A 21,628-nucleotide genomic window follows, 5' to 3' on the forward strand; every position below is an offset into this window, starting at 1 on the left:
GCAGTGCTCCCTCAGCAGGGCTTGGACCACTGGAGTGCCTTGTGACTGAACAAAGGTACAGGGCTACAAAAACACATGGATTCACTGAAATATATCTTTTAGGATGAAATTGCACAGGCAGACAGCTTTGAATGCCTCTGGCAGGCTGGATCAATGCTGAAGTAGAGAGCGTAGGTGTTTGTATTCTACTTATGAGGCTGGGATGGATATTGTTTACCCCAAATGCCTTGGGGCTTTTTCTGCAACACCCAATTTTTTAATCTTTTTTCAAAGCATTAGCTGTATTCTCAGTTCTGAACAGCCCAAAGATAGAAAGAGGTTCTCTTTCAAAGAGCTTACAGGCTCAGAAAAGTCAAGATAAAACTGGCAAGACAGAAGAGAAGAGTGAATAAAGTTTCTTTGTAATTTCTTAAGGATTTATTCTTATCAAATTCAGTCCTGCTATTTACTGTTTAAACAGAGTTCACTCAATATGTGCTGGGTTGTGAAAGCTACAAAGAGTGTCTGGAAGGTTACCGACCATAAAGGCAAGGCAGTATTTTACAGCATAGTGTTACCATACAAAGCCACACACATTATTACATTATTTACCAGGGAAAGAGATAGACATGCCTCCTTTTTTTTTTTTTTTCTCATTGAGACATGATTTTAGCACCTTTAATCTGGAATTCTGTATTTTATTCAAATAAAGCTCTGGGAAATATAACAACAAATATATTTTTACTTTGAATTTGACACTAAATATTAAGACTACAAAATAGATAGGCTAGGAAACATTGCTGATGCTTCTTATCTAAATCTAAAAGCATGTTAGTGTTATTTGCATCTACTGTCAGAAGTACACCTGCTTGGAAACCACTACTTTAGTCAGTGTTTTCAAACCAACTTATGTCTATTTAGTATACGATCATTAACCTGTTAACACTGTAGTTTCTGTGCCCTCCTGCAGCAATGACAATTAATACATCAACTTCAGTCTCAGCCGAATTTTCAGTAACTACCACAAGAGAAACATTAATGTCTAATTTATAAAAGTTCATGCTAAATGAGGAAAAGATCAAGTCTTTATTGTAGTTATGAATCATGTATCAAGGATGAAAATTAAGGTTATCTGGTCTTAATTTGGAAGATATAGGAAATGAGATCACTTTTTATCTGGAACTGACCTATCTGAATGTTGCCAAATTTCCCAGTAAATCTGAAAGAGACAGGATCCATCCAAGAGAAGATTATCTTGTTATTGTTAGAAAAATGGTAAACAGCTTAGCTACAAATAGAGAAATATGGTGAATGTTTCCTTAATGTACTAAATACTGACAGTTTCTAATCAGGTGAAGTTTCTTTTTGATGAGAAGTTAAAATTCTTCCAACCTTGGATTAATTTTATTTTTATTAGTCAGTTGCTATATCCTTCATAGAGATTGTCAGAGGTGTGTCCTGTTTATCTCTGTTCTTAAAACCTTCCCAATATTTTGAAGAGCTTTGCTTGGAGGATTTCAGAGGAGAACAAAGAACTCGCTCATGTTTAGATTCAATGGTACATGATTATTCGTGTTTTCCTTTGTCAGCCACTTTCTGTAAAATCTGTGTATTTCAAAATTACTAAATAAAACATAGAGAAATCCACTTGCTTAATTTCAGCTCAAAATATCAGTTTGTCAGTGTAAATTGTGCAAAGTCCATGAGCAGTGCCTCTTAAACTGCAGGGACAAGCACAAAGTACAACACAGCTTGCATTTCATTAAGAAACAAACTAACCAAGGAATATCAAAATTTGCTTGGCATTCACACATATTAACCATTGAATGTATGCATTCTCATTAAACACGCATGTTTGAGTTGTTCACTTGATTACTCATAGGGCCAGAATCAAAGCAACTGTCCTGATGTATGACTACAGCAACATCACAAAGGTTCACGTGCCTCTGTCTTATTGCTTATGCTATCTTTTTTCTATTGCTCCCCAACTCTCAGTTTTACCAGGAGTCTGTTAAATACTCTGTAGAAAGGACAGAGAATTTCTCTGCTGCCGAAAGGCTTGAGTGTCCTGAGCCTGTGCTTTTTTTCCAATTGATCTCATTTCCCTTGTACCTATAGAACATCCCAGCTGCCTTCATGCTGCTACAATTCACTTGCACAAGGATCCAAAGACCAGACATTGTCCTGATGTCAGAGCTGAGCTCTTTTCTACCAGTTACACCTAAAGTATGCCTCTTCCACAAGGAGAGTGAGAGTGGAGAACTTTGTCCACCTTTTGGTTTTCCACAAAACAGCTTTGATGTCACCTCTTCTATGCAATAGCCTAAATTATTTTCATTTATTTCTCAAGTTTTATAAATTTATGAGATCTGGAAGAGATGGAAGAACTTAAACTGAGTAACAAGCAATGGATTATACAGATCCTGATTACCGAGAACTTTCAACCTTGATACTGGAGTAACCCTCACAGGGATAATATTGAGTCTGTCAGGTGGGACCAATGTGCAGTTCCCAGGATGCTTTTCATCAAGTTTTATATCGTGTTTCTTCGACCACAGCATTTGTTTCTGTATTTCTCTACTTGTAGTTGTGCTTTCACACATAGCTCTCTGATATTTGGTGCTCTTGATCCCAGCAATTAAAATAGTTATCCTTAGTGTTAGGGTCACTAAGCATTGACAAATCAATGGAGAAATTAAAACCTTTTTTCTGCTAAAGCCTGAATGCAAGCTGACAGGACTTCTGTGCATCCACACATCATCTAGGCAAGGCCTTCAGTCCTTGTTTGCAGGAAGGATATGTAGCACAAGCCTATAATTTCAATCTCTAGGATAATCAATAAGACAGAAAAACATTTTTCCAGACTGTTGAATGCTTGGTTTTCCCAATATTCCTGTTACTTCTGTTAGTATAGCTATGAGGGATAAGGTAACTTACATAGTGTAAATATACATGATGGTGATAGATTGGAGTGATTTATACTATCAGCCTTCAGTGGACCTGAATATAGATATGTAAGCCCTAAATTTGGAATTGTACTACTAGGATTTACTAGCAAATAGTTATACCTTTGGGGATTGCTAACGACCTACAATCTTCTGCTGTGTTAAGTAGTTAAAAATAAGCAGTAAAAATTAAAATTAAAACTTCTCTTTTAATAGTTTTTTTTTTTCCTGGTTCAGTATTCCCTTTTGGAAGCCAAAGGCTGATTGTCAAGCTCAGCAAAAGACAAAACTTTGCTTGCTGCAAAGACTGTGCTGTCTAAGGCTGTGCTGTCTTTTTAAACACTTTAGAGAAAGACTTTCTCCCTTTCATTCTCCAAGAGTTTCCTAAGGGAAGTAAATTAGTACAAGTTGGTGAGCAGCATAATGGGATCTGGCAAAGGAGTGGAGGAGAATAAGTTTTGCTCGTTAATGTGTTAGCACTATTATTTTGCTCTTTGACATATCAGTGCTATTAGCATATTAAATCTTCTCTTTAAAGTATTAGTGACAGAGATTCCCAGTAGACATATAATTGACCAAAAGATGAAGAGTTCTATGAAAGAAAACATGGGACATTACAGATAATGCAGTCAGGACAGGGGAGTTTAATCAAGTTGTCAGAATTTGCAGCACTAACATTAATTTATGTCTTTTTAAAAATTAAATTCTGAATATATCCGAGCAAGTTGTCTGGGCCCTGAACCTTTACTTGCAAGGCAATGGAACTTCAGTGTTGACAGACATAATACATTTTTTTAGTCTGTTTTTAAAACTTTGCCTGCTGACTGCTCTGCTAACCTCTGTTAATATGTCTAGTATTTGACACTGCTACAAATAGTATTTATCCACGGTTGTCCAAGACCGTTGGACAAAACACTGAATACTTGATGAGTTGTCACCGCAGTGCCTCTCTGAAGTATGATTTCTATCTTGTTTTACAGATGAGGAGACTGAGAGCTGAAAGAGCTTGCCCTGGCTTGTAAAAGATACAGGATTTAAATCCCAGCTTTATTATGTACTATAAAGTACATGACCATCATGTACCATTAAACATCAGGCAAATTAGTTATTCCTGATATTTGAGAAAGAGACATGAAAACTGATCTATGGAGACTTACCGCAGGAGCCGCAAAAGGTTGTTTTGCTGCACATATCACAAGCAAAGTAATTTAATTTCATTAAAAATTTGTGAGGGTTTTAGGTGTGAAGTCTGTTTATACTGAAGTGGATTTCTCTCCTGCTGTATCTTTGTTCTCAGCACAAAACTGTAAAGCAAATCTGTAGCAAAAATACTGGCAATGCAGTTGTCAGTTCCTGCTACATATCATACCAAATTCTTTTCAGCCTTTGGAAAAGGAGTTGCTTAGGTTATATTCCAAACTGTGGAACATTATGTAAGCATATTGGAGCTTTGACTCTCATATTGTTGTCTCATATGTCTCCTTGACAAAGAGATGGTCTCAACCCTCTGTAATGTAGGTCAGCATTAAGAATGCCAAATTACTCAGGTGCTTCCATCTGGTCCCTATGGCATGTTCGACACATGCAAGCATTCCTTCAACCTCATTGTCTTAATTGTCAGCTGGTAACATCTGACAAAGCTTCCAAAGTTTACCATTAGAGGATACAGTGGTAATTGTCAATTTAACACATGGCTGTGAAATAGAAACAACAGAATGCTTAGGTAAATGTGTGACAAATGTCTGCAGACAAAATTTGCATGCCCCTAATTAGGGCCTATTGTTCTGAAAAGATGGATTGTTGTCAAAAATATATTTGAAGTTGGCTATAAAAGGGTTCCAAATCATTGACTGTTTCAGTCAGTCATTTAGATAAGTGCTGTACATGATGGTTTCCATTCTGGTCTCATTATATAGCAGAATAGCCACAAATTTCAGGACTGCTTCTGATGACAATTTCAGTATCCTATACCTGAAATAAGGTTAATTATACTCAGCATTAGTGCTGTAGGGTACAGCCGTGTAACTGAGATAAGGTTCATTTAGCCAACAAATACATTTTGTTATATCCTTTTTCCCCTTAAAGGAAAAAAAAAATCTGCAAGTCAGAGACTCTATGGTTTTGTCCACTTCGCAAAGCTGCATTTTATCTCTGCATTGACTGATGTCTGGCTCAATACAAAGCAAAATAATTTACTGAGCACCATCAGAGTACTTACTTATCAGTGCTGCATTAGCATCAAAGAAAAATCTCCTGCCACTGGAGCTTGCAATCAGAAGTTCCAAATGAAGCTGCTGAAATTCTTGTCTTACACTCAAGACAAGACAATTAGTTTCCCTAATCCTCTTCCTCTGTAATCGGACTAAGACCAGTACTATTTTATCTCTGAATTAGGGAGAAAAGATAGAAAACTGACAGTTGATCCCTCTTCACATCCCTGTTTTAAAATTTGCTTCTTTCTCTTTTTACTTTTTGTATGGATTAGTAGTTCACAGCATTAAACATGACTCTTCCATTAACTAGCTAGGTCAAGTCTTCAAACCAACAATTCACAGATTAAAGACAACACAGACCTATCAATTGGAAGCTGGTAATCTGCAATAAAATGACTCTAAGACACATACCAGCCCCATTTGAAAAGATGTGCAATAGTATAAGTGCACTGTATTTCATCATCCAGGTCCTTAACAGAAATATTAAATGGAAATGGATGGAAATACCCGTCAAATGTGACGCTATTTTTTTTTTTTTTAATTGGGTATTTATGTGGTCTTGTTTGTTTGGTTTGTTTTTCTGATTGTGTTTATTTCTTTAACTTTACTCAACAGTAATGAACCCTAAAAACTTGCTGACCCTTCTGTTTTATCACTGAGAACTCCATTTGTGAGTGGACCTACTAAGTACTCTTTTCTCAAATGGCCTAACTTCACCTTAGAGCACTTGTCCACAAATGCAAGGGCCTTTGGTGATAGCTGCTTTAATTCCATCCTGCAGAAGGCCTTATGCCTCACCTCTCTTTTTGGCTATACCAGCTGACCTGTGGACACCTGTAGCCTCTCTCCACAAATGTCCCCTTGTTTGGGTTCTTAGATCAATCCGGCTCAAACAACACTAGAGCGCTCCTGGGAGCTTCTAACTGCTTTTTGCATGATCCCTGAAAATGTATCTGCTCAAGCACTGGATAGAATTTTTTACTGATGAGAAATATCGTTTAGCAAAAGTAATAAAAGACTGTTTAAGCAACTGAAAAGCTTGACAAGTTTGTATCCATTTTGAGGAAAGTGTATATAAAAGGCAATAGAAAGGATTCCTTCCAGTTCATTTCATTCCACTAGCAAAATATGTATTTTTTACTTTGGTGTTTCAAGTTATTATTTTAACTTCCATTTTCTGTGGTTTTGCCTTATTGAAATAAAATCTTTTACTGGTTACGAATCACTGTCTTTCTGGTTTTTGTAATTTTTTTTTTTTTTCTCAAATTCAGAATGAAAACCATTTCAGGTATTAGAATTGCCCGTGGGAGACAAATTTCTATTTCCAAACCATTTTACTGCAACTACCGATTAGTTCTATATCCCCTTTTTATGCCCAAAGCACTCCAGGCACTATGGTTTCCTTCCATAGATAAAACCTTACCAGTAAGAACATTTTAGATTCTCGGCAGAGGAGATGTAATTCCTGTGACAAAAAACCATTCCTGTAGTGCCACTTCTCTGACTGGAAATGGAGAAATAATATGATTTGCAGATATAGGATTGCCTTATGCAGATGTTAGAGTAATATCGCCATTGATGTTTTACTGGGCTAGACAACATGTTTCAAAGACATTTCAAATATTGTGGACATCATAGACATAGTTATGTTTTAGCTCTGTCATGACAGGACAAATAAACATGACCTCTTAGAAAAAACTCTACTGCATCGTCACTGTGGGTTCATGTTTAGGAACAAAATTTTTTTCCTCATTCTTTGTTAATGATTATTCTCTGTTCAACCCAAAGATGTCTAATTAAAGGGAATAAGGATAGCCCTTATAAAATCACTGCTATAAAACCTCCCTCCCTCCTTTTTCTTTTATTCTTTTGCCCCTACTGATTGTGCTATAGCTACAGTGCTGATGATTAAGGTGGGTATTCATCTTCATATTTTCTCACACCTTTACATGTCTGCAGTGCAGGTGGCCAAGTTAACTGTACAAAGTGCATTTATAAGCCATGGAGAAAACCAGTTCTTTAACCAACTTACCATATGAACCCTGGAAGTGCTCATTTCTTTCTTGGATATACAAGGACTGCCAGAACTCCAGTCCAGTTGTAAGAACTTCAGTTTGGAGAGATGAGTCCCACCCTGAATGTCAGAAAGTAAAAATGAGCCATAACTGATGAAAGCACCAAGTCTGATGCATAATCCTGTAACATTTCTCACCTCGTGTGGAACATAAACCACAGCCAGATCCCATGTCTCAGCACAACTCTGGAGCAACCTTTTTCCTCAGGTCCCTGCAAACAAGATCCAGCAGCAGTGCATGGCTGCGTGTGTGGAGTGTGGCCTCCTGCTGAGTCCTGGGGGTTGTTTGGATGTGCAGATCTGCGAGACTCTGTGGAAGTCCTCACCTTCTGTCTGGGCATGGCGAAGAGCAGGATGCTGTATGGAAAGGAAGTGATAGGCCCAGGGAGACAAATAAGGAAGGGATGGAGGTCAAAGTCGCAAATTTGGAATAAAAGGAAAGCTGCATCACAGGGATGCATTTTACTGACAATTGCAATGTCTGTGCAGAGTAGAGAATGCACTGAGTAGAAAACTGTTTTGAAAACTCTATGCCAAGTACCTTTGATATCTGAAAGAAAAAAGCACATTAAAATTGGAAAAAAATCTCAAATTTATCTTAACATGGGCTGTTTTTACTTCAAAATAAGAATTGCCATGAAGATTTCTACGAATACTTGACTGAGCTGATGCCTGAGGCCAATGATTCCTGTCTCAGTCTCTGCTAGAGAGAGAGGCTTTCCTTGAATTTATGCTAGTATTGCTATTTAGTCTGTCATGCTTTTACTGTAGGGAACAATAAAAACATCTTTATTGTTTTAAAATTTTAGTTGTCTTTGAAATAGCTGGGGATTTTGTCATCCAAATGCAGGCGCTTCTGTTTCTCTGAGGCTTTTATGGGAACAGTAATCAGAGATAAAGCTATTAAACTGCCAGCCTGGGATCATTTTATGGTGTATTGTGAGTAAGTATGATTATGAATGTTACAAATAATTCCTTCTGACTAATTTGTCAAATTTGTGCTGCTGCATAATGTATGGAGGGAAGATTACCGCATGCAGTTGTCTGTTATCATAAATTAATTTAGCACAGCGTTTAAAAAAACATTGGTCTGACAACAGTTAAAACAGAGTCCCTAATTCATGGTCTTTCTCTGCATAGTTGTTCAGTCTGCAGTTTTGATGGAAAGTCTTCCGTAATGATTGTTTCAAAGGTGAACGTAGCACAGTAACATGTGAACTTACAGGCATTTGCACTTCCTTTGACTCTGCAAATTGAATACTGAGATGTGGTGTACTGGTGGGCAATGGCTGGTTTCTCTGGAGAGAGGAAGTTATAGGAGGATAACTATGATGTGGGTATTGGGTTAAATTAGAAAGATTTTAATCCTAATCTTGGAAATCTAGGGCAACAAAGATGATTAAGGGAGTGCAGCATCTCCCTTATGAGGAAAGGCTGAGGGACCTGGGGCCCTTTAGCTTGGAGAAGAGGAGACTGAGGGGTGACCTCATTAATGTTTACAAATAAGTAAAGGGTGAGTGTCACGAGGATGGAGCCAGGCTCTTCTTGGTGACAACCAATGATAGGACAAGAGGTAATGGGTTCAAACTGGAACACGAGAGGTTCCACTTAAATTTGAGAATAAACTTCTTCTCAGTGAGGGTGACAGACACTGGAACAGGCTGCCCAGGAAGGCTGTGGAGTCTCCTACTCCGGAGACATTTAAGACTTGCCTGGATGCCTTCCTGTGTAACCTCATCTGGGTGTTCCTTCTCTGGCAGGGGGATTGGACTGGATGATCTTTCGAGGTCCCTTCCAATCCCTGATATTCTGTGATTCTGTGAAATCTCTGGAGTCTACATTTGGGCAGTAAACAGACTGAGCCAATGGTTGTGAACGTATAATATGGGTAACATCACATTACTTACTTGAGAATGAAAATCATGATGGTTACTGATAACAGGAATTACATGTTTTGGATGACAGTCTGTCTAAGTTCAAGTCAGAGGTAAAACACCCAATGGGCAGCATGATTGTTTATTTTCACTCTCATTTTTCCAAGACAACTCCATCCCTTCCAGAGGCCCTAATACAGCTCCTGTTTTTCCTACCTGTCTCTCCTTTGTCTGATTGCAGCACAACATTGCTGAAATACCCCTCTGGGAAGCATCCAGGGCTTGGGTACTTCAAAGACAGCCAGAACAAGCTTGGCCCAGAGCTTGGCCAAACAGAGACCACCTGGAAAGCCTCAGCAGATACTAGAAACCAATGGAAGCAAAAGGAGGAAGGGAAAAGGAGGTCCTGCAACAGTAGGAGCTGGACAAGTGAAGAGTGACAGTGCCAAGTGCACAGATGAGTCCCTGTCAGAACTCTCCCTGGCCAGAAGAGGAGGTGGGAGCAGGTGTTATGCCAGGACCTTCATCCTGGGCAGCCTCATCCCACTCCCACACTTCCTGCCATCTCCATCTGACTGCCTACCACAGGGTTGGATGTGTTTCTGCTTTGGGTACCTATGAGCAAAAATGGTGGTAGATGAATCATCCTTCTGGGTTTCATTCGGTTTACTTCATTATGCTAACCTATAGCTGTACCCAAAAGTTCATGTCATAATACCATATTTTACCATATTTAGAGATATTGTGCTAATTGAAGTGATTGAATGAAGGCCTAATTCAGTCTCACCCATTGTTGAAAGAGATTTTGCTATAGGATTCGTTCAAACATCTTCCTGCTGGAATTGCCCCATTAAAAAAAAGTAAATCTATGGAGGCTCCTGAGTTCTCTTTCTTGGGAGGCAAGAGATACAGGTTTGAGCTTTTTGAGCCTCAGAGGCAGGAAACTAATTTAGGCCACAGTTATCCTGAGTGCCATTGAAAATAATCTGGGCTGATGGCTGTGACTCCTCCTCCAACAGTTTAATGATTCTCTCAACTGTTTTTCTTGTAAAGCCAAAAAAAAAGAAAAGTAAAGGCTTATTTGGGGTTAATGGAACTTTTTTTTTTGCTGTCGAAAGGAAATAGAGTCTCAATTTTTGACAGGGAAGAATGAAATTGCATTTGACCCCTACTGACAAATAATCAAGGTATGCTTCATAATTTTGCATTCTCTTTTCTGATGTTATTTCTGATGGTATTTCAGATATACTTCAGACATCTTTTAACTTTGTACTTTAAGGACATAAAATTCTACTTTACCCTCCACAGACATTTCCTCCTACTCTTTGCTTAATCTTAAGTGCTACTCTTATTTTTCTATCTACACCCACACCCAGGAATAATTTCCCCTTCTGAGAGTGATTTTTTAAAAAAATCCTTTTTTTCCACTGAGCTGAAAGTTTCAATAAAAAAGGCAGCATACCCTATGTCTTTAGTGCTAAACAAGTTCCATTGTCTTGAATGACTTCTTTGGCAAAAAAAATGTGATGAAAAAGCTTTCATTCTCTCCTTCACACATTTTTACAGTATTTTCATGGTTGCTCATTCCATAAATGCTAAGTAATATAAGTTCAGCCTACCTGCTCCATATGCTTAGATTTCTGCCTCTGAAATGCAGCAGAGAATATATTCATATTTTCCACTGTGCATCTGCAGTCCTGCAAAGACTTGTTTGCACTTATTTTGCTTCATGCTTCTTCAATGGTCCAGTTTATTCTGACAGAATCTGCAGGATAGGGACACATGAAACTGATTTCTTGGAGTGCTATTTTGAGGGTGATCTTATGACATCCAGTAATAACTTTGTCACCAAGAATAGGACTCATTTGAACTAGGCACTGTACAAACTCAAGGTGACCCCTGCCTGATTCCCAGCATTTACATCTAATCAGAGATTAAATATAGCGAATGTGGAAAATAGCGAAGAGGAGGAGGGATGAAACAGTGAAACTCTTGTAGAGACCTAGCATTACACAGTAGTCTGAATCATCAAGATAGTTCTTAAAGACAGGTTTTTAAAGGGCAGTTAATCATGACCCTGGTTTATATTTAATCCTTTTTTATATGTTTATTTATTCTTCTCAATTCCATAACAGAAATCCTTAATTATCCATCATCATAGTCTTTATACAAAGAAGAGCATACAGAAGACAAACACACCTTATCTATGAAAGACTTGATAAGTTCCTCTTATATTCCAGCATATAAATGAAAACTCTGCTGAATAGGGTTAGATAGAAAATATTTGCGAAAAACAGTTTATGCATTCCAGATTAACTCAAAGATAGGCAACAACCAGAAAAATATCACAGACCTTAAGTTCCTCCTATTCCTTCTATTACTTCTGACAGCTGCCAAAAGGAAAGAGAAAAAATAATCATGGAAACCAAAATGTAAATGTTTAGTAATGAACATATTGTGTGTTCAGTACAACACCTGACTTCCAGAAGAAAACTGGTTGTCTTTCTTAAAAATTTTCACTTACGTTAATAGACGTGTTCCTAGAGATTACTACATTCCTATCTGGCTACATCCTAAGAAGTTCAAAATTTTTTTCACAGGTCTGAAAATTTTTTGTAGAATCTAAACTATAGGTTGTTTTCTCCAAGTTTCAAAAGTGAAAGGAAGCCTCGCAGCTAAAACAAAGAGATAGAAAAAAGTACTTGTTGGCTCTTGTTTTGATTAGAGAATTGACTGAAATGAAATAAATTTACAGGACTTCTAACATGTAAGATGTTCCCTGTAATGAGTTTTCGCCCAGTTCATGACACTTTACTGAACTTTCCCCATTATGAGTGTTCAAATGTGTGATTTTTTTGAAGTGGATAGAATGAAACAAAGTTCTATTGCAAATCTAAACAAGACAAAATGCTGTCGGTCCTACCTATTTTTACAGTAATGAATTGCTTCAATTAACCCAGAAATTGCTTTACAAATGTACAATAACAGCTGTTTTGTGTTGTAGCTATACTACATTAAGAACACAAGAAGAAAAAAAAGTGTAGGGAGACTTAAGAGGTTTTATTAAGAAGTCTGATGCAGAAACAAAGAGCTTTCTGTCACATAGTACTTTCTTGATACCTGACAAAGAAGCAACGAACAAGCACAAGTTATATACAACTGCTCATGTTTTAATGTAATTATACTAATCAATTAGAGAACAAGATAAAAAAAAAAAGAGTAGTTAGCACTTTTGGCATTGGTAGGTGTGGAGGTGCCAGGCTCAGCTGTGGTGGAACAGGCACAAGGAGAAGTCATTCACACAGGAAGAACAGAGATTTCACAGGGCAGACTGAAGGCAACACCACAGTGGTTCATAAAACTGGTGTGTCTTCTGATTTTTGATATTATTTCATTTTTTTTTTTTAATCAGTGAATTTAATTCCCATCTCTCAAAGGTATTTTGTGGATCTTTGAAGATGTCTGACTGAGGTCAGAGGAAGTTTCTTGTTCAGCTTAGTGGATGTAACCATGCTAAGGTGCTACTGTAATTCAGTGTGATGCATGTGGTTTCCCTGCCTGCACTGGGTGAAAGGTATCACTCACTGAAATACTCCTGTGTTGTGTTTAGAGCTCCTGAGCCCTTTCTACTGGGGGACAATTATTGTGATGTTTATAAAAGTAGGATGTCAAATATTGTAATTTTTGTAATGTCACAAACATTTGTCAACTTGTGGGCAGGCTACCATAAGGAGTTTGAGACGTGTTGTAGGCTCAGGTGAATGGTGGGAGGGAAGAAGTGAGAAAACGTATTTCAAAATACAATTTTCTTCCACTCCAGGTTATACTGACCTGAACATACATTTTGAGTTTTAATAATTTTGTAAAAGTCATGCTAGTTTCTCAGTTTCATTAATATGTCAGTTTGTCATTGATTGTTTCATATTGATTATGGAATTTAGTGAATAGATTTTGAAATAGAAGCATTGTAGAATGGTATCAACATGGCTATTACATTTGTGGTAGAAATCAAGGCTTTCAGTTGATGCTGAGGATGTCGTCTACAGATCTTAAATCCAAACTTACGGTGTGTCAAATTTAGTCTAAAAATGCCTCAACATGGGATATAAAGTTCAGCATCCCAGAGCTGAGGAAGAACACTCAGTGTCTCTAAAACTGTGCTTTTGTTTTACAGAAAGGACATGTAAAAGGAAGTGAATTACTGTATGGATGGGTTTGCCAATAAGTTTCAATAGAAGAAGTTGCTTTGTTTTGCTCTTGTGGCTGCTGGAGGACATGACACTGTGAGATGTTGGTATACGAGCAGGTAACATGGTTGCAAACCCATTGTGTGTGAGAGGTAGTCTGTGCTGGTTTTGAAAACTCTTGCCTTTTGCCCTTTGGCTGACAATTAAGGAGGAAGCATGTTTTTTTTTAAAATCCTGGTAATTCTCTGGGAGAACTACCTTGGACTGGATAACAATAGAATATAAGAGACCTTATTATCAGATTCTACTTAGCTCTTGCAAAATTAGTTTTTCAAAATGGACATAAATAGGTGCAAAATACCTTGTCCTTTATATGTCGAACTACCATTAAAATACAGGATTTAAATCAACCTGGGGGAAAAGAAAAAGAATATCTATTTATTTGAAAGAGTAAAGAAAGCCTTACTAAATCATTACAGGAAGTTTAAAGGTCACAGATCTATTTAACTTGCACTTTTCTAACCTAGTTGACAGTAGCAGAATGATATTTCATTCAGCTGAAAAAAATGTTAGGCTCAAGGTGATGGGATGAGTAAGACTTGCCAATAAATCTTGTTTTCTGTGCAAGATCACATCACTTATCTTAATTGTTAAAGAATGAGATACATCTGAATGCTCTGCTAAGAATATAAGTAACTGACCTGAAGAATGGACAGGTACATAGAAAAGACAGTATTGAAGTAATGTGAACTAGTTCTATTTCAGTGTCTTTTCCTTAGAGTACCTAGTACTGCACCTTACACCATGTGGAAAAAGAAAGTTTCAGTTACATAAGTGCCGTGTTCTGGGAATTTCTTTGCAATACCTACAGTTACAGGTTGTCTTGTGCTTTGAAGCGAAAGGGTTAATATCCATTTGGGACCTAATACAAATGTCCAAGATGAGGTTTCTTGCTCTCTGGACTGGAACTGGAACCAATTACAAGTGGCAAAAAGAAGTCATTCATAAACTGTTCAGTTCATCTGTTTTTAAACCATCTCTTGAACAAATTGTAATAGCAACTTTAATGCATATTTGAGAAATTTGCATTGCAAATGCACATAACTGTAAGGCTGTGAGCCAGACCTCCTATCCTGCCCTATTTCTCCTCACCACACATTTGACTTGTTTTTTAGATCTAATGAAATGTGCAAAATGAGCATGATGGTTCTGGCCTTTGTTGATCTCCGGATTTTCATAAGCTTGTAAGGTCTCCATGGCAGTAATGGTTCCTAACCAGCCTGTAAGCTTTTTCTAAATATGTATAATTAGGTTTACAAAATTGCTTGTGTTTTAAACTCAGATCAGAAATTGTGAGCTGATTTCCATTCAACTTTAACAAAATATTTCAGCTTTGGCATAGATTAAAGCATAAAAAAGCTAAAGATTACAAGAATTAGTGTATTATAAGCTACTGAAAACAGCTTAAAATGAAATTTTACCTCTAGTGAGACCAATAGCTGCTGTCTCTAAACCAGTGAGTTGGCTCAGTGTGTACACGCAGTTTGTATGTCTGCTTAAAGACATTTAATGGATACCTTTGGACAGCTTTAAGCTGTGATTTCCAGGTAGCTCCTGACAGTCATCTCTTCTCCACTCCTGGTTATTCCTTGTTCTCTGGAGCTTTGCCATGGCCTTGCCTTCCTCCATCTTCCTTGTTGTTTTGACCATCCCAGATACCAACTTGTTGTTACCACAACATTAACTGATAACCAGTAAAACTTGTTAGCCTGGTCTCTGCTCCACACCATTTCTCCCAGGTGGCCACATGGCCATGTGAGATGTGTCGATGTGTTCATGCTTCACCTGAGCTAATCAGCAAGGTGGGGTGACTGGATTAGGTGTTTCTTTATACATGCGTTATGCTGCTTTTGGATCAGACTTGCTTAGGCCCACGCAGATTACAGTGCCAAACAGAGGAACTCTGTTTTTATCCATGTATGTAACATTTACCCTTTAGGGGAGCTATTTCTCAAACATTTCTTCAGTTCCTAAGTTTTACTTTTTAGAGTTGTTACGTTATTTCTCTTTGTGAAGCTAAACTTTGGCAAAGGAAACATATTGCTTTCTGATGAAGTGGCAGGCGGCTTCCCTCAAATCATAACTTTAGCTTAATTGCTTTTGAAAAATGACACAATGTGTTGTCGTATCTTGCAAGACATTAAATGATGTGGAAAATCCATTAGAGATCCTGCTGAGATGTGGATAACACCCGAGGACCAAACAAGCAGCTCTGTAGTTGCTAATTTCCAAACCTTAAGACATGAGCTTTAAAAGTGTTCACACATGTGGTTTATCAGATAAAATTAAATTTTTATAAATAAATAAAGCAAGCTGATAGCCGTTGGCTAACAAGTAATTCAAAACAAAACAAAAATGCTCTGTTGTTCTATGATCTGTTGTCTGCACAGGGGTCGTTTAAAGTCAGAGATGATAAGGTTAGTGTCTATGCTCAGGCAGTATAAAATAAAGTTACAGGCAAGAAGGAGAAGAGCTTCAATATGTGAGTTTCCACCTGGTTTCTTCCCTTCTGGAAGAAGTTTTTTCTGGCAAGCACTAAGCTCCAGATCTGAGGGAAATGTCAACTCTTCAACTAGAAAGCTTTTAATTTGCAAAAATGAGTATGGATAAAAGACTTAAAAGGACAGTAAAGCATGAGAAAATAACTTTTCCATGAAATGCAAGATTTCATCAGAGGTTTCCCAGAGGGCTTGGAGGCAAAGGGTGCCTCTCAGAACCCAGGTAAAACTAAGCAGCACCTCATTAAACTGCTGTGTCCATTTCTGGATCTTGTGATCCCACAAGCTTTGTACAACACCAGCTGAAAAAGGAGGTTTATACTTGCAGAAGTAAAGCTCCTGCATATATGTAAGCACACCTGTAAGTGATGGCTGGCTGGTGACCCAGCTGCTAACAATGACTGGGGTTCCTTCTGCACCCTCTGCCAGGATGAAAACATAAGCTGCCTTCAACCATCCAGGCAGAGGGTGCAGAAGGAACCCCTAAACTTCTTCTGTTTAAGGTGTTCTTTTTTATTATTGTTTGTTTGTTTGTTTGTTCTCCTGACTTTACCTCCTTGTTTCCATGGCATCCACCGAGACACCCCTCATATTGCTTTCACAAAGCATTCACTGAGACACCCCTCATATTGTGCCTTGAGAATCCATCCAAGCTAGGAGTGCAAAAGAAAAGATCTGGGGGGAGAGGGAAGAGAAATAATGCTATGGAGGAAAATGTCAGAGTATAATAGATTTAGATTTTTGAAAGATAAATGAGGAAAAGAGTAGATTGGAATTAAGATACTGAAGAAGTGTCAAATTAATTTTCACATTGAAAGGGACAAGATGATGCAAAACAAACAAAATGTCTAATTCTGCCCTGTCTGCTTCCTCAATCCTTGTTAATTGTGTATCTGATTTGGCAAGTATAGACATAACATGATGCTAGGAGAAAAGCCACTACTAAGATATCAAACAACAGTCTGGAGCTGTTTCTGGCTTCTTTTTTTTACATCGTTAGACCTCTCAGTAAGGCTGCAAATAGCCACTGCAGGTTATACACTCCCAAAAAAGTGAATTAGCTTCTCAATTCTGAGGGTTGCCCAGGAAGCAGTTTAATTAGAGTAGGGAAACATGGATAAGATGTGTCAACTGTACAGGAAGAATGAACTTCTGAGTATGTCTCAGCTTGCATTGAAGCAGTAGAAACTTCTCTGATCATATCAGTCTTCAGCACCACATATTAATTTCCACATTTAGTTTTCTTTCCTGTAGTAGGGCTGAACACAAAGGAGGTTACAGTCCTGCATCAGACACAGACAGTACATATGCAGCTATATAAAAATATCATGTTCCAGCTATAATTCTTAATAGTGAACACCCTTGCAGGATCCAATTTAACAGGGAAGTTGTTCTATTTACAGACCACTGTCTCCAGTGTGCAGGTTAGTTTGTCTGTAAACATTTTTACTCAAATAATTTTTTACTTCCAACTGAGAAGTCCCTCTAGCCAGCAAAATATTGTGTTGTATTCTTGTCGAGGGTTTATAATTGCGGGTTGACAATAAAACCCTGGCAGATGTATTGTTAACCTCCTCTCCCCCTCTTCCCCCTTTTACCACTCCCTCTCCCCCCTTCCCACTCAGGACAGGTGATCGGGAGGAAAGAAGGACAGAGAGAAAAGAGTTGGAAAAATTAACAATGTTTTACTAATGCTACTAATAAGAATAGAGAAAATAATACAAAATATACAAAACCAATCTTGAAAGTCCCAGCAACTGCAGAGCCGGCACTCGAAGTCCTGGGTTGGACTCTGCAGCCAACCGGAGCTGGATTCAGTCTGTCACTAGGTCTCAGTTTGCAGACATGACTAGCAAGGTCCTCTCCTAATGTCGGCCATAAGCAAAAGGGAAAAAAGGAAAAAGGGCTGAGATCCTTGTGATCTCCCACTTTTATATGAAGTATTCACGTGAATGGGATGTTATACACAGTTGGTCAGTTTCCTGGTCACCTGTTTCTCGTTGCCCCTCTCGCGAGATGTCTATCCATGCTTATCAATAACCTCGCATTCCATTGCTATGTTTACCCAAACATGTATTTGGTTCTCCAGGAAAATGCAGCTAATATGAAGGCTTTAGCTGACAGGCAAATTAACTAAAAGAGAAACTGTTTTTTAACAAAACCAGGACAATTCTCCCTCTTGTTTTTGTCATTGATGATACAGAAAAACTCAGGATATGTTCAAGCTTTTTAGTTTTTCACCATCTCAAATTTTGTCAGCACATTTAGACATACAGATTTGCCTTGTTTCTGGCAGGACAACACACTCCAAGGAAATTTATGGGAAATGCACTTTGGAAGCTTCAGGATTTATTGTTCCAGGCTCAGGGCCTTAAGTCTTTAAACACATTTTAGGGTTTTCACTTTTATAACTTCAGAGTTGAATGGCAAGTCAGCTCAGCCTTCCTGCTTCCAAAACCAATTTCTCCAAATTAACCTCCCATGTTTGTGTTGTTTTCTGTTCTGACCTTACGAGTTTTAGTTCTTGTGCAGTAACTTTATAAAAAATAAAATAATTTCTACTCAGTATAAAACAGTTCTAGTTCAAAAATAAAGATTAAAAACCAAATAAAGATTAAAACAAAACAAATACTGATTTAGCATGCCAGGGAATGCAGTTACTGAGACTGATAAGAAAGAAAAAGATATAATCCTAGTGTTTTCAGTTTATATGCTTTCTCTTATGCACAAGCTCAGTGCTGGGTCATGAGCTTGGTGTATGACCTTCATCCCCATTAAAATTTAGTGAAAAACAGGATGCTCAGTTATTTCTAAAATTCCTGGCTGCTTTACTTATTTTTTTTTTATCCTGTGGACTTTGTGAAGTCATTACCTTCCAGCAACCTCATGTGTGGCTGCTGTGATCAACTGTGATCAGCATCATGATATTGCCAGATTATTCTAATCACAGCATCAAGCAGAACCCACAGAAAGGAAAGATGTGAGGCACAAGGATGAGGAACAGGATCGGGTCTATGAGAAAGGAAGGACCAAAGCAATTTAAAAGATCTTCTTGTCCCCAGTACCCTTTTGAATAATGCAAAGCAGCAAAGCCTACCGGCAGGCTTACTGCTGGGGAGACAGGAATCAAGGAGACTGTGTAAAAGAGTTGAGTACAAGCAAGAACGTGCCATGGAAAGTAACGATGAGTATTGGCATGTCAGGCTGAGAGATGCTTTTTCACCAGTGAATTTGCAATGGGGCTGCTAACTAGTAAACGAAGTTGCTGTCTGGTTTTCCAAGAGCTTGGAAACTGTGCAGCAGCAAATGTGGTATCTTAGGTGCTTTGCATGGTCTCCCACCAGAAGACACAAGTGTAACTGTCCCTCCTTGGTGTCATGAGGGTGGCATAACCCAAGGTCTCCAATGAGTGGACTCTTTCACTTCTCAGATTATATTAGGGCAGTTTGGCTTCCTCATCCTTGGGTATTGTGGTAGGGTGGATGATGCCTGATGTAGGCTTTCTAGGTTGTCAGGGCAGTCTGGGTTTGATCTGTGTTCTGGTCATGGTTCCACCTTACCTTGAACTCCATCAAAACCATGGCCTATATGAGAACAGTTGACTTTTAAGACAAAGACGCAGACTTTAAGAATGGCAAAGAATCCCTTAGTGAAGTTTCTTGTTCAGAGAGGAGGAGCTGTCACATGGATCATGATCAATTAGCCATGAAGAGAAACATTTTAAGCCCTTAAATAACAGCAATGTTCTGAATTGGGGAGTAGAATAGATAAACCCTGCTCTGTATTTAACGACAGTGAATTTATTCTGCACAGCTTTCTCCAGAGATTATAAAACAGATGTTCAGCCATAAGTATCAGAAACAAGCCTTCTCTGAAATGAACACAACTATTACAACTCTTGCAGGGATAGTTAAAAAATATGGACTCCATCCAATATGTACATTATTTCTGTAACTCTTTTCTTTCTGGCATTTTAGCAGCTGCTGTGACTGACAAGGAGACTGGCAGAAAGCAACCACCACATCATGCTAATAAAACAGTGTTTGACCCCTGAAAATCCAGTCTGAGAGAAAAATGCAAGGCTGCATCAGCCTTCTCTTCCTCACATTTCAATTTCTAAAGATTTATAAGGTCTCTCAAGAGTATTTACACTTCAAGCTCCTTTAAAGCTCTTTTTTTTCTTAAGGGAGAGGATATTTTTGCTTGTTTGCATATAGGGGCTTTCTGCTACAGCTGATTGGCAGTCACCTGTTTTTAATCCTTCTTGATTTACACAGTGCTTTTGGCAATTTCCCAGCTTTACTCTACCATACTGCAAAGAGTACACTTAGCACAGGCTCTAGCTGTTAGTTTCTGAGAGGGAGGCCAGTGATTACCTCTGCCTCTCAGCCACAACAAAAACAAAATGCTCTGTGAAATGCAAAGTGATGCTTTGTTCTCCAAGCAAAGTCTTAGTTTCCTGTATACTGGGGAAAAGTATCAACTTAAAACACTGGGAAATAAACCTGCTTTTGCATGTCTACTCTTGTTTTGAAGCCTAACGATGCCATTCAAATCTTTATAATTCTCTGTTAAAGCCTTTCTTCTCCATTAACAGATGCATGGTATTATCAAATATACAGAAGTAGTCTTGGAAAAAAAATTACAAGAGACACTGAAAGAGGATAGTACCATGTTTATGCTGAAGAATTGTTGCCATTATTATCAAACGCACTCAAGAGCTATGTATTTTCAGTAAGGGTAGACTGTATTTGGAGCAAAAGGTGTGACAGAATGTACAGGATTATGTTTCCCTGAAAGTGTATGTGTTTCTTCTAAGCCAAACTTCATGCAGGAAGGCCAGTGGAAAGAACCTAGTGAACCTGTGCTATCCAAATCCAGCCAATTGACAGCATTAATCAGAAAAAGTTAGGATAACACATCCTACACAGCAAGTCAGAAAGCACAGATAGTATTGGACAGATCAAATTAACCCTGTGTTTGATACCAGGGAAGTCACTGCATTCAGTTTTTGAAGTTTTTTCAGTACCATACCTTCCATACTTGAATACTCTTGGGATTTTCTAACTCCTTGAATGAACTCCAGACTTTGTTTGGAGACTGTCTGGTCAGCCCTATTGCTTAACACAATAAAGAAGTACAAGTTACATTTATGGGATCCTGCAAATCTAAGAGATGCTGTCAGAAAGCACCTGAAGTGTGAACATCTTCCAAAAGTGTTCTGCTCCCTTTATGAAAATTTTATCATTCTTAAAAACTATGTGAGCTTCTGATGTGTTTGCAGCTAAAATCCATGCAGGTGACACATCCAGTGCTCAGAGGGCCAGCATATGCTGGCACTTGAGAATGGCCCTTGAGAGAGGTTTTCCAGCATTTTCCAGAGAGGAGACAGGGCAGAAAAAGGTGCAGGAGGATGCCAAAGTTTCCATATTGCTCCGTTTTGAAAGCTCGTACCGCCACTTTGAAGTTCCCATTTCAACACTGCAAGCACATCCTCAGGCTTCATCGGTCTTGTAATTCAGTGTCACAGCCAAAATCACTCAGTATCATGTTCAGCCAAAGATACATTTCAGACATAGAAAGCCCACTTGTGTGCAAGCCAACATTAACCTGTTTTGCACTTTGAAGCAAAATCTGCTTGTGAGTACAAAAAGAGGCTAAAGGGATGTGTGCTCCGTTGTACCTGTGTAAGCAGATGAGCACTAGATGCTTCTCACAGGCTGAATTTTCAGCTCTTACAAGCCCTTGAATCTTCTTTCTAGGATACCACTGCTAAGTACAAATCATAATTTGAACCA

The sequence above is a fragment of the Columba livia genome, chromosome 4 (assembly GCF_036013475.1).
Source record: "Columba livia isolate bColLiv1 breed racing homer chromosome 4, bColLiv1.pat.W.v2, whole genome shotgun sequence".
In the NCBI taxonomy this organism is placed as follows: domain Eukaryota; kingdom Metazoa; phylum Chordata; class Aves; order Columbiformes; family Columbidae; genus Columba; species Columba livia.